The following is an 11,363-nucleotide window of genomic DNA, read 5'->3' on the forward strand; positions in this document are numbered from 1 at the left end:
TATATATGTTGTAGAAAGTGAAGCCTCATTGTAAGTTTATTAAGTTCATCACAACTTTTTAACTCTAGATTTTTTATGTATTTGTAGGTGATTGATAGGTTGAAAACTAATTCAATAAGTTATCTACATATTCCACATATTAGACACTTATAATAAATGTTGTTATACAATGTACATATAAAATTTGTCTTATAAGTTAGACATGTGTCTTCCAAATTGGATACGTCTTTGAGATCCTATAAAATATTGCCATATAACTCTTAATTAAATAATATATATAGAAATAAGAAAATAAAACCTTCTTCACTCTTATCAAAGTCATTCAATAACTTTTATCAAAAAAATATCTCTGAATATTTGAAATATTATTCTCAAAAAATAGAACTCAATATAGTTTACCTTTTAGAATATATAATTGTCCCTCAAAATAGAATAGATTATTTTTGAACTTAAACTTAGAAATATTATTAGACTTAAAAAAGATATTTCTTGATATTATAAACAAGAGGATTAGAGAACATATTTGATTGAATTTTGAATGACAAAGATTGAATTAATAGTCAATGTTGATTTTATTTCTTGAAGTTGAAAATGCTCTTATTACAAGAAGATTGTTCTTTGTTGATCAAAAGCTACATTTTTTTCTTTTGATAGAAGATAAAAATATCTAAAAAGGCATGTGATAAATCTTATTATTTTTTGAATCAATAAGTATTCTTAAAATCAAATCTTGATAAAAACATGCTCCTATAAATTTGGTGATAATTCAAAATATGTGTTGATATGAAGCACTCAAGGTTCTTGTGATCTGTGTATATGATGATTAGACTAAAAGCATCTTTTAGATAATGATGCTACTCTTGAAATAAATCTATAATTGCTAGAAGTTTTTTGTCATGGATTTCATAGTTAATCTCATCTATTGAAATTTTTTTAAAATAAAAAGCTATTAGATAAAACTTGTCATCTGCTTCTATTTGTAATAAAATAACATCTATAGAAAAGTTTGATGCATGTATTTTTATAAAAAATACCTTCAAAAAGGTAACATGATACAAGTTTGGTACAAAAATAAATGTTGTCTTTAAAGCTTCAAAAGATGCTTCATTTTTTTTTACTCTACTTAAGTTTGTCTTTACATGTCAAGCATGTTAAAAGGGCTACAACTTAAAAAAAGTTCTTAATGAAGATCTGGTAATAATTGGCAAATCTCAAAAAAAATTACACATCTCTAATTATTTTTGGAATCTTCTAATCTATGATAGTTTGGACCTTCTTAGGATCCAATATAAAATCATCATTTAAAATGATATATCCTAAAAAGTCAACTTGAATAGTGTGAAATATATACTTTTTGATCTTGACATATAGTCTTGTATCGTTTAGTTTTTATAATACACAACGAATAAGAAATTTATATTCTTCTATGATCTTAAAGTAGATCAAGATATTGTCTAAATAACAAATGACATAATTATTAAAAAACTTGCAAAAAATATCATTCATTTGATGTCAAAATGTAGTTGGTGCATTTCTAAATTCAAAAGACATGACATTATATTCAAAATATCCATACTTAGTTTGAAACATAGTTTTCTATTCATCTCCTTCTTTAATGCATACCAAATTGTATGCTCTTTATAGATCTATTTTTGTATAGATCTTTGTTTGATTCAATTAATCAAGAAGTTTTGAAATCAAGGATAGAAGGTACCTATTGTTCAATCCTTGATAGTCCACACACATCCATAAAGATCCATCTTTTTTCTTCACAAATAAGATAGAAGCTCAAGTTGGAGATTTAGAATAACATATGAAATTCTTAGCCAAATTTTCATCAATGTATTCTTTGATTGCATCTTATTCGTTTTGTGATAGGCTATAGATTGGTCCAAATGGTGGTTGAGCTCTTTCTTGAAGATCAATGGAACAATTATAAAGATGATGCTTTGGAAGAATATTTATATTTTTTTAAAAAGACGTCTTAATAATCTTGGTATTGGCTTGGAATACCACTTGGAATTTTTTTTCTATCAACAATAGGTATAGCATATATAATAAAAGTTGATCCTACTTTCGCAACATGTATGAAAGTTCTTGCACCTATTAATAATGGTTTGGATATATCAATCTTATGACTTTTTACTTATCTTGTAGAATCTTGGATTAAACTATAAAAAATCAAGATTGTAAGAAATTTAGTCTATTTAAAGATTATACCTTTTTAAGCATAATAATCCTAAAATACTTAGATTAGAAAGAAATTTAAGTACATTAAATATTAATTAACTATTATGACCACTAGTTGATATTTCTATAAGAATAGATTTATTTTTAATATCTCTAAAAGATAATAAATAACCATCTATTCTTTCTATATATACATATTTGATTTTCTTAACTAAAGATATATCATGTTTTTTGACAAAGTCTTTGTCTATAAAACAAGCTAAGGCTCCTAAATCCAACAAGGCTAAGACTTTGTGATTTTTTGGTCCTAAAAAAACTTTTATTGTAAAACAAAGTCAAAGATGTGAGTAGAAAATAAGACCTTTACTAGAAATTATAAAAAAAATTTGATTGCATGATTTCTATTATTATTGAATAAATTTATTTTTTGATACATTGTCTTCTTTGGCAACCATACTCTTAATTTTGTAATTCCATTGCTTCTTTAGATAATATTAAGCACTCTATTTAAATTCTCTATAATATAGGTATAAATCTTCATAACGATGATGAGTTTTTTTCTTATTGAGTAAGAAGTTTAAAGCATACTATATAAATTTGTATTGATTTTAGCCTTGATGAATTAGTTTTTGAAAACCTATGAGCTACTGTTATCACTTGACTTATTCCTTTTCAACCAAATCTTTATTCTTGATGCCTTTCAAATAATCAATTATTGCATGCAATAGCTTAAGCAATAAATTATTTAAAAGATTTTTTTTGATATTGTCAATAATAAATCTTTGACATTGTCCTTTAACTCATATCAAAATTGATTGATAAAGGCTTTATCATTTCAGTACATATGGCAAATAAGGTTTTGGAATTTAGTAGCATATATGATAGCTGATTGTGATCCTTGTTGTAAAGATAAGAACTTAGTCTCTGCTATTCTTTTTCAATCATTTTTTTAAAATTTGGCCATAAATATTTTTAAGAATGAATTCAATTCATAAAAGTTTTGTGAATCTTTTTTCATCAAAGATACAAACTAAGAAAGAATACTTCTAGATAGAAGTGCACCTATGAATCTAACTTAAATAAATCCATCAGGATATTGAAAGGGATGCAACTTTAAGTAGAGCTTGACTTGTTGCAAAAATCCTCAAAATTTTGACCTCATTCTATTAAACTTTTGGAGCATACTAATCCTTGTTCCTATTATACTTATAAAAATAATACTTCCTAAATTTGGTCGTACAGTTGATATACTTGCTTCTTTTATCAAGTTCAATATCTATAATTTTTCTTTCCATTTCAAACAACTTAACAAATCCAAAATTTCAATTAAAAGAGGATAATTTGTAACCTCTAATGTCACATAAAAATTTCCACAAAGAAGGATAATCTGCTTTCTTTAAGGAAAAAAATTAGTATTAGAAAAATAAACAATTTGTTTAAAAATGAATAATCCATAATTTTCAAAATACAACAATAGAAGAAGGATAATCCACTCATTTCTAAAATAAGATAAAAATAATGAGTTAGAAATCTTATCAAAGTGATGAAGACATGAATTTTAAAGAAAGAAAACTTTAATGCATTCTTGTATTATTCAAAAAGACTAAGTATTACTCGAAGATGATATAGTATTAAACTAGAATGGCTATTGCCAAAGACAAAAAAACTAAAAATTCTTGAAATAAGACTAAGGACTAAAAAAATATCAATAAGAGTGAAGAAGGCTTCACTCTTGCTTCTATATAAACTTATAACTAAGAGTTACATGGAAATATCTTAAAAAACTTGCAAAATGTGTTGAATTTGTAAGACACATATCTTAACTTCGAAGTAGGTTTTTTATATGTGTACTATATAATTAGCTTATTTTGCAAGCTACTAATACATGGTTAATTTGTTGACAAAGTTTCTAATCTACCAATCAATTACAAATACATCTAAAGTTAAAACAACGTCTATGAAGTTTTGAGAAGCTTTTCTAAAAAACATTATGAAATAAATCTACTTTTATCTATTACTACTTAATCAAATACAAATATATTAGAATAAATATATATATATATATATATATGTCTATGACAAAGGTCTATTTCTATATAGTAAATATTTTTCTTGTAGTCTTATAAATATTATATAATTTTAAATTCTTGACTATTATCAATTGGCTTTAAATTGCTCCACTTGTATTAACTTTAAATCATTTCATTCTTATAGTGTGTACATATTGGCTACTTGTGCTAGAGATTTGCCATATAGTGCACATGTGAAATTTGACTTATAAGTTAGACATGTATCTTGCAAGTTGGATACGTCTTGGAGATCCTATAAAATATTGCCATGTAACTCTTAATTAGATAATATATATAAAAATAAGAATAAAACCTTCTTCACTCTTGTCAAAGACTTTTTAGTCCTTAATCTTTTTTTAAGAGTCTTTAGTCTTTTTGTCTTTGATGATAGTCATTTCAATTTTATATTAAATTAATTTTGATTGAATATATATTATTTTTAAGTAATACAAGAGTATATTGGGATTTTTATTTATTTCTGATTCATGTCCTTAACACAATATTTGTAATCAACCGCATCTTCAATAATCTACTTTTTAATTTATATATATTAAAATAATTACTTGATTTGAATAAAAGCATGCTGATAAAAGATGTTTTTGCATTATATTCTAACCATTGCATTGCTTGCACCAAAAAACACATCATCACAATATATAAGCATGTACTAAAGAAATTAAATTATATAAAAATATATCAAAATCTAATATATATATATATATATATATATATATATTATTTATTTTTTTTCAAATCACATAGATATATCTTATAAAAATCTAACATAAGTAAAAACCACACATGAAAGAAAGAACAAAGATAACCCTCTTCTTAAATTACAATCAGTAGTTACATCTATTGCAATGCATGTCTTTTTTTTTTTTATTTTAATCCAAATTAATATCCTAGTAGATATTCTAATTCATATCCAATAATCATTAAATGAATATTTTTTTTGATATCCAAAAGCATCAAATTAGTATTTTAAAATTTATTAATTAATGCCTTAGAATTTTTGATTAATATTCTAAAATATTTAATCTAATACTTTATGATCTTCTAATTGATGCCTTAAAATCTTCTTTTTGATATTTTAATAAAACTTCTTTCATACTATAACTTCTAAACTAGTCATTTTTAATCTCTTTTTAATGCTAAGTCTTTATACAATTAGTCTATTTCAAGCCTTTCTTCACACAAGCAAACTATCATCAAAATACTTTTTATTTAAATAATTTGTATAACACACAAAATCCTAATAATATTTTCAAAAAATAACACCCTTCAACTAAATACTTGTTTTTTGAGTTTTTACATAACAAAACATTTACACTGAAACAACACCATCTTTATTGACTTATCACAGCAACGTAGTTGTGATTTGATGGCTGACCTAGAAATTGGCTACTATTGATTTCTTGTATGTTTTTTTTTTTTTTTTTTTTTTTCAGTTAACTATTTTTATCTACAACTGTATTTGGTTTGAATCCTTCTCTTTTTGAATCGACAAGTCAGAAAGATTGCCCGTTGTGCACATCGGTTTGTTACGTTACGGTAGCCTTCCTTCGTGGAATTGGGAGCACTTGCTGATCATTATTAAGTACTTGCTCATTCTTAACAAGGAAAATCTACTTGAGCTCGTCTTTCCAGTGGACTCCGCTAAAACATGAGCCCAGGGAGGGGGAGCTTGTTTATGTCTGTTGTTTTTTCAATCCGCCTGAACTTCGTCTCACATCAAACCCGCCCTTCTCTGCACGAGAATATTTTAAACCAACAAGCTTCAGTTTCTCACTTCGCTTCGTCACATTCTCTTCAGTTCTGCCGTCGAGGAAACTCGCTTCAAGTCCGGCGACTGTGAGGGCAGCAGAGATATCGACTTCAAGGCATTCATATCCTCCACGCAGTCAGCATTCCAGAAACCAACCCAAACCCGCACAAATCGACTGACAGCTTGGAATCTAAGAGAGGAGAATCGGTTGAGCTTTGAGTGAATCGTAATGTTGACTGATGCACACTCCTCCTGACTACTCCCCATCAGCAGTTGCCAATCGGACTGGAGCAGCTCCGCTGTGCACACAGTTCGTGTGCCGGTTGCCACTAGCAGGCCCTCGCAACCTGAGCACTTCATGGTGGGTTGTATGTATTGCGGACCACGGCGACTCCGATCTGGACAAGTTGGAAAGCTGGCTGCGCACTGCGCTGAAGCCACTCCTCCACCAATCTCCTCTCTTGGACACGTTGACGCAAAAAGTCTTACACTTTCAGCTTGTAACATACGTGAGGTAACTGCCACAAATGAGCGTACGCTGCTGGAAGCGACGCCAAGGACCAGAAGGGTAGCAGGCCGTCATAATGGAGGAGTCCAGGCCAGAGCGATGCTGGGACCGTGCGAAGGCGGCTCCGTCGTGGCAGCCACATCCTGAATTGGAGTGGATTCCGGGCACGGTCGAGGTTGGTAGAAGTGCCTGCGAGGGTTGAACGTGATGACTCACAGCATTCCGAGGCCACGCCTTTGGTGTCTGTGTCTGGTGCATGGGTATGCGACAGGGAAGCACGTGCGCCCTCTCGCCCTCAGCTACGCAAGTCCTGTCTCTGTGGCAAAGGATGAACGATGCGATGGTGGTGAGACCTTTACCCAGCTCCAAACGACCCGCTCGGAGCCCTGGCGAGAGCAGCAAGAACCCATGCGGCACCGCATTATGGGACATCGATGTGTTTTGGTGTGCACTCGGATCCATGGGTCGATCGAGAGCTCTAGGGGCGATTGGCTGATGATCGCGGTGGTGGCGGTGTCGGCAAGTCCGTGTTGTGGGGTTCTCCGCGGAGAAGCGTCCCCGAGGTTATCCAGGGGGCACTGACAAGGTGGGTGCAGCGAGCAAGGACGGTCCTGGTCCTGGTTTTCCATTTGGAGTACACGTCGCAACCACAGCGTCGGCGGTGCTCCGATACGGAGGGCACCAGGGGACCGAGCATCGATTGAGCAACGAAGAGCCAGAAGATTGTTGGTATGTTTGTTTGTTTGTTTGGGCGTCGGTCAGTGGGTGAGTGGGTTTGAAGGAGGAGGGGGTGGCGACCCCTCTGTCTCCCCACCACTGCCTTGCCTCGCCCTGCCTTCTCCTTCGCTGCCTTGGACAGAGCCTGGTTTCAGTTGCGTGGAGGAGGCTGGGGCTGTGCGGCATTCGAGGGCTGCAGAGATTAGAAGGGGCAAGAGTAGAGGTACGGGCCGATTGAGTACGCATGCGTGATGCATATGTGATGTGAGGCATTTCCACTTTGCCCTGGTCTGGTTGGTGTAGTTGGTCATCACGCTAGTCTCACACACTAGAGGTCCCCAGTTCGAACCTGGGATCAGACAGCAATCTTTGATTTTTTGCTTCCCACGTCTTCCCATATCTTCTCATGTCCCCTCTCCATCACATATCTCCGCCCCGTCGCCCCGGACGTCGGTTTCTGGTTCACTCTAATTTCCACTATCTTGCGGTCCAGGTTCACAACACAATGCCGCTGTCTGTTGGGGAAACCCACCCCTGTTGCTCTCGATGAATCTCCTGACCTAATGAACGTCATTTGTCATCCACGCCAATTGAGGTTCAGGGCACCCTAATTTTAGGGTTATGCGGTAAGTGTATTTTAAGGACCTTCCTATGCAATGAAAACAAGTTGAGCCCTTCTTCTATTAGATTTGCTTTTTGTAAGTGTGCTGATAACATGGTATCAAAGTGAGGTTTCGAATAGAAGACATGGGTGAGCATTGCTCCCTATTAGATTTGCTTTTTGTAAGTATGTTGATAACATGGTATCAAAGTGAGGTTTCGAATAGAAGACTTGGATGAGCATTGCTCCCTAACCTATATATTAAAGGGATAGAATAAGAGTTAGTCCTAAAATAGCAACAAGATCCGAAAATAGAATGAAATGATGGAAAGCAATAGATCATCAAATTGCAAAATAGGAGACAACAATAGATTATTAGGGATCCAAAACTACAATGTGTAGAGAGTAAAAATAGTGGCAATTCTAAAAAGAGAGAACCTATGGCTACTAGTGGAAGTAAAGTGAACACCTTGTGCCTAGCCTACGATTATAGCAAATATGTCATATGTCACAGAAATAAAAATGATAGCAGCAAAATAACCAACTCAAATTGGGATTATTATATCAATAGCTAACAATTTGATTGGATTTGTCTCCTCCTAGATGATCTTTTAGACTCATGGATAATGCTGAAGAACATGTTCAGAGTAGGCAATCAATAGCAAAACATGCTACTCAAAAGAAAACTATACAACATGATAATGAAGGAAAGAGAAGAAATCAACACTTATTTGTATCATGGACATATTTATAGTTACCTAGATAATATGAATAAGTAGAAGTAGGTAAAAATAAGTTAATTTGATAATAACTAATAGAGATTTTTTTTTTTTTTTTGAAGATGATATAATATTAAACTAGAATGACTATTGCCAAAGATAAGAAGATTAGAAAGTCTTGAAACAAGACTAATGACTAAAAAAGCATTGATAAGACTGGAGAAGGCTTCATTCTTGTTGCCATATATATTTTTAACTAAGAGTTATGTGGCGATGTCCTAAATGACCTCCAAAATGTGTTGACTTTGTAAGACACGTATCTTAACTTGGAAGACAAGTTTTCTATATGTGTGCCACATAATTAACTTATTCTGCAAGCTATCAATTTGTGATTAACTTATTGACAAAGTTTCTAACTTACCAATCAATTACAAAGATATGTAAAATCAAAGCAATGTCTATAAAGCTTTTAGAAAGCTTTTCTAGAAAATATTATGAAATAAATTTACTTTTATCTAATTCTACTTAATCATATAGGTAAATATTAGAATAAATATACATGTCTATGACAAGTAGTAGCAATGCTATTAATTTAACTTTCTTTGATTCAATCTTATATTTTATATTCACTTTTACTTCATATTTATCCACATATTCTTTCATGCCATCATAAAATTTCTTAGAATGTTTATTTATTACTTTATCACTACCTTCAAAATCTAAATTCAATAATATTTGTAAATTATTCATAGTATCAACAAAGTTAAGATTCTTCAAATAGCCCTAATATACATTCATCTTCATCAACTACTTTAAATTTCTTCAATTCGTGATCTATATTTTTGACATTTTTCTTCTCTATTCTTCCAAAATTATTTATATTTTTGAATAAAATATATCCATCCCGTGATAATTCTATAATGGCCTCATTTTTTCTATTAGGCAGAAAGCTAGCATCCTTTCTACTATTGCAACCTTGCTTTACAATGGTCTCTAGTAAAAATCTTTTGAGTTGTTAAGATCTTTAAATTCTTTTTGTATCCTTGACAAAGGACACTTCTTCAAACTATCCCAATTCCTTTCATGATTTGCACAAATTGTTAAAAATTGCACCATCCTCTTTCTATCTTGACTTTTTATCCTTGCATAAGCCAAACCATCATTTGTAATCTTTATTTTCATTTGTGTGGAAATAATTTATAGTTATTTTAATATAATAAGCTATATAAACATATTTTGTACAAAGAAATTTTGTTCATGAATAACATCTCCTATTGTCATTTTAATATTTGAGCAAGTTTTATATAAATCTCTCTTTGAATTATTAGTTAATCTTATCATCCATCCATATTTAATATCAATAGGCTATTTTTTTTTTTTTTTTTTTTTTTTTTTTATTTAATTCTTTGACATCAAATTAATTTCAAAATCATGATCAATTAATGCTATAATTGATTCTTTTAACTCTCCTAATTTTACTAAAGTTTTTTTAGTAGCCCTTGTCCAATGATGTCTTCAATAATGACTAGAAGCTTAAATCACATCTTCTTCTTTTGTAAAACTAACTTATAAAATATCTCCAAAAATTTACATTTCATCTTCTTTATTTATATTGCTTTCTATTGCCTTTGTTTCTTGTACATTTGATGTCATAGTATCTCCTATAGATTTTTTTTTTTTTTTTTTTTTTTTTTTTCTTTATTGTGTCAATAATGAATTCATGAAATTAATGCTTTGTAATCTCTAAAATTTTACCAATTATAAATTCAACCTTTCTACCTAAATTCTATTTTTTTAATATCTTTTTCTAATCTATAATAACTTTTTTTTTCTTTCATAATTTTTCTTTCTTTCCTAAAAATATTTTCTATTTCTTCTTCATGCATAGGATTCTTTTGTTTTCATGATTTCTCTCCATGTATAGTTCTTTTTGATGGCCTTTTATTATTTTTGTCTCTCCTTTGTTTTTCTTCTATTAATGCTTTCTATAGACTCCTTGCAATATCAATATGAATCAATAATCCATCTTTTAGATTATTCCATGCAATAATTTGTCAAATATTATTGCCAATATATTTTAAATCATCTCTAGTAAATTCTTCCTTTATAACCTACATCATTGCTTTTGACTAGAAAGAATTAAATTCTCTTGGAAACTGAAGTTTTATATTTAAATATTTGCTAAAATTTGCTTCTATCCAATATGTTGATGCCTCATAGTTTAAGATTTTAAATGCTTTCTTTGTAAGGACCTTCATCTTTCTTTTACCAAAGTTTATCTCTAATTTTTCTCCACTTTCTTTTAAGTATATCATACCATCTTTGAAAAAATACAACTCTTTTAAATAATACCTTCATAAAAACTTTATATTTCCTTCTTGAATGATCTACATTGTTACACCACATGCGCATATGGACTACACTTTCTATTGATTCTAATTTTTGTCTTATTGATATTTTTGATAATTGATTCTTTTCTTCAAGTTTTACAATTTATTTTTGTAAATCTTTTATTCCTTATATGATTTCATCAATGCCTATTTCTTCTTTCTTTACTACAATCATTGAAATATAAATCATAGAACCATGAAAGCATCCCAAAGGATCTACCAAGGATAACAAGTCCACTATTGCACTCATTGTGTGCCAGTGTAACTTCAATTTGCTTTAAGCATGGTGTAGATTTCAGCCTTGGTCTAGTTGGTGTAGTTGGTCATCTTGCTAGTCTCACACATTAGAGGTTTTCAATTCAAACCTAAGATTAGAGAGTAATTTTTGATTTTTTGCTTTC

At 30.7% G+C, this 11,363-nt stretch overlaps 1 non-coding gene across 1 annotated transcript; it reads left to right on the forward strand.

The window, feature by feature from the left end:
• Window positions 1–7,540: 7,540 nt before the first annotated feature.
• On the forward strand, window positions 7,541–7,614 carry TRNAV-CAC (transfer RNA valine (anticodon CAC)). The gene has a single exon. It is a non-coding gene; the product is annotated as a tRNA-Val (tRNA).
• Window positions 7,615–11,363: the final 3,749 nt, after the last annotated feature.

The sequence above is a fragment of the Physcomitrium patens genome, chromosome 14, assembly GCF_059467195.1.
Source record: "Physcomitrium patens ecotype Gransden chromosome 14, ASM5946719v1, whole genome shotgun sequence".
In the NCBI taxonomy this organism is placed as follows: Eukaryota; Viridiplantae; Streptophyta; class Bryopsida; order Funariales; family Funariaceae; genus Physcomitrium; species Physcomitrium patens.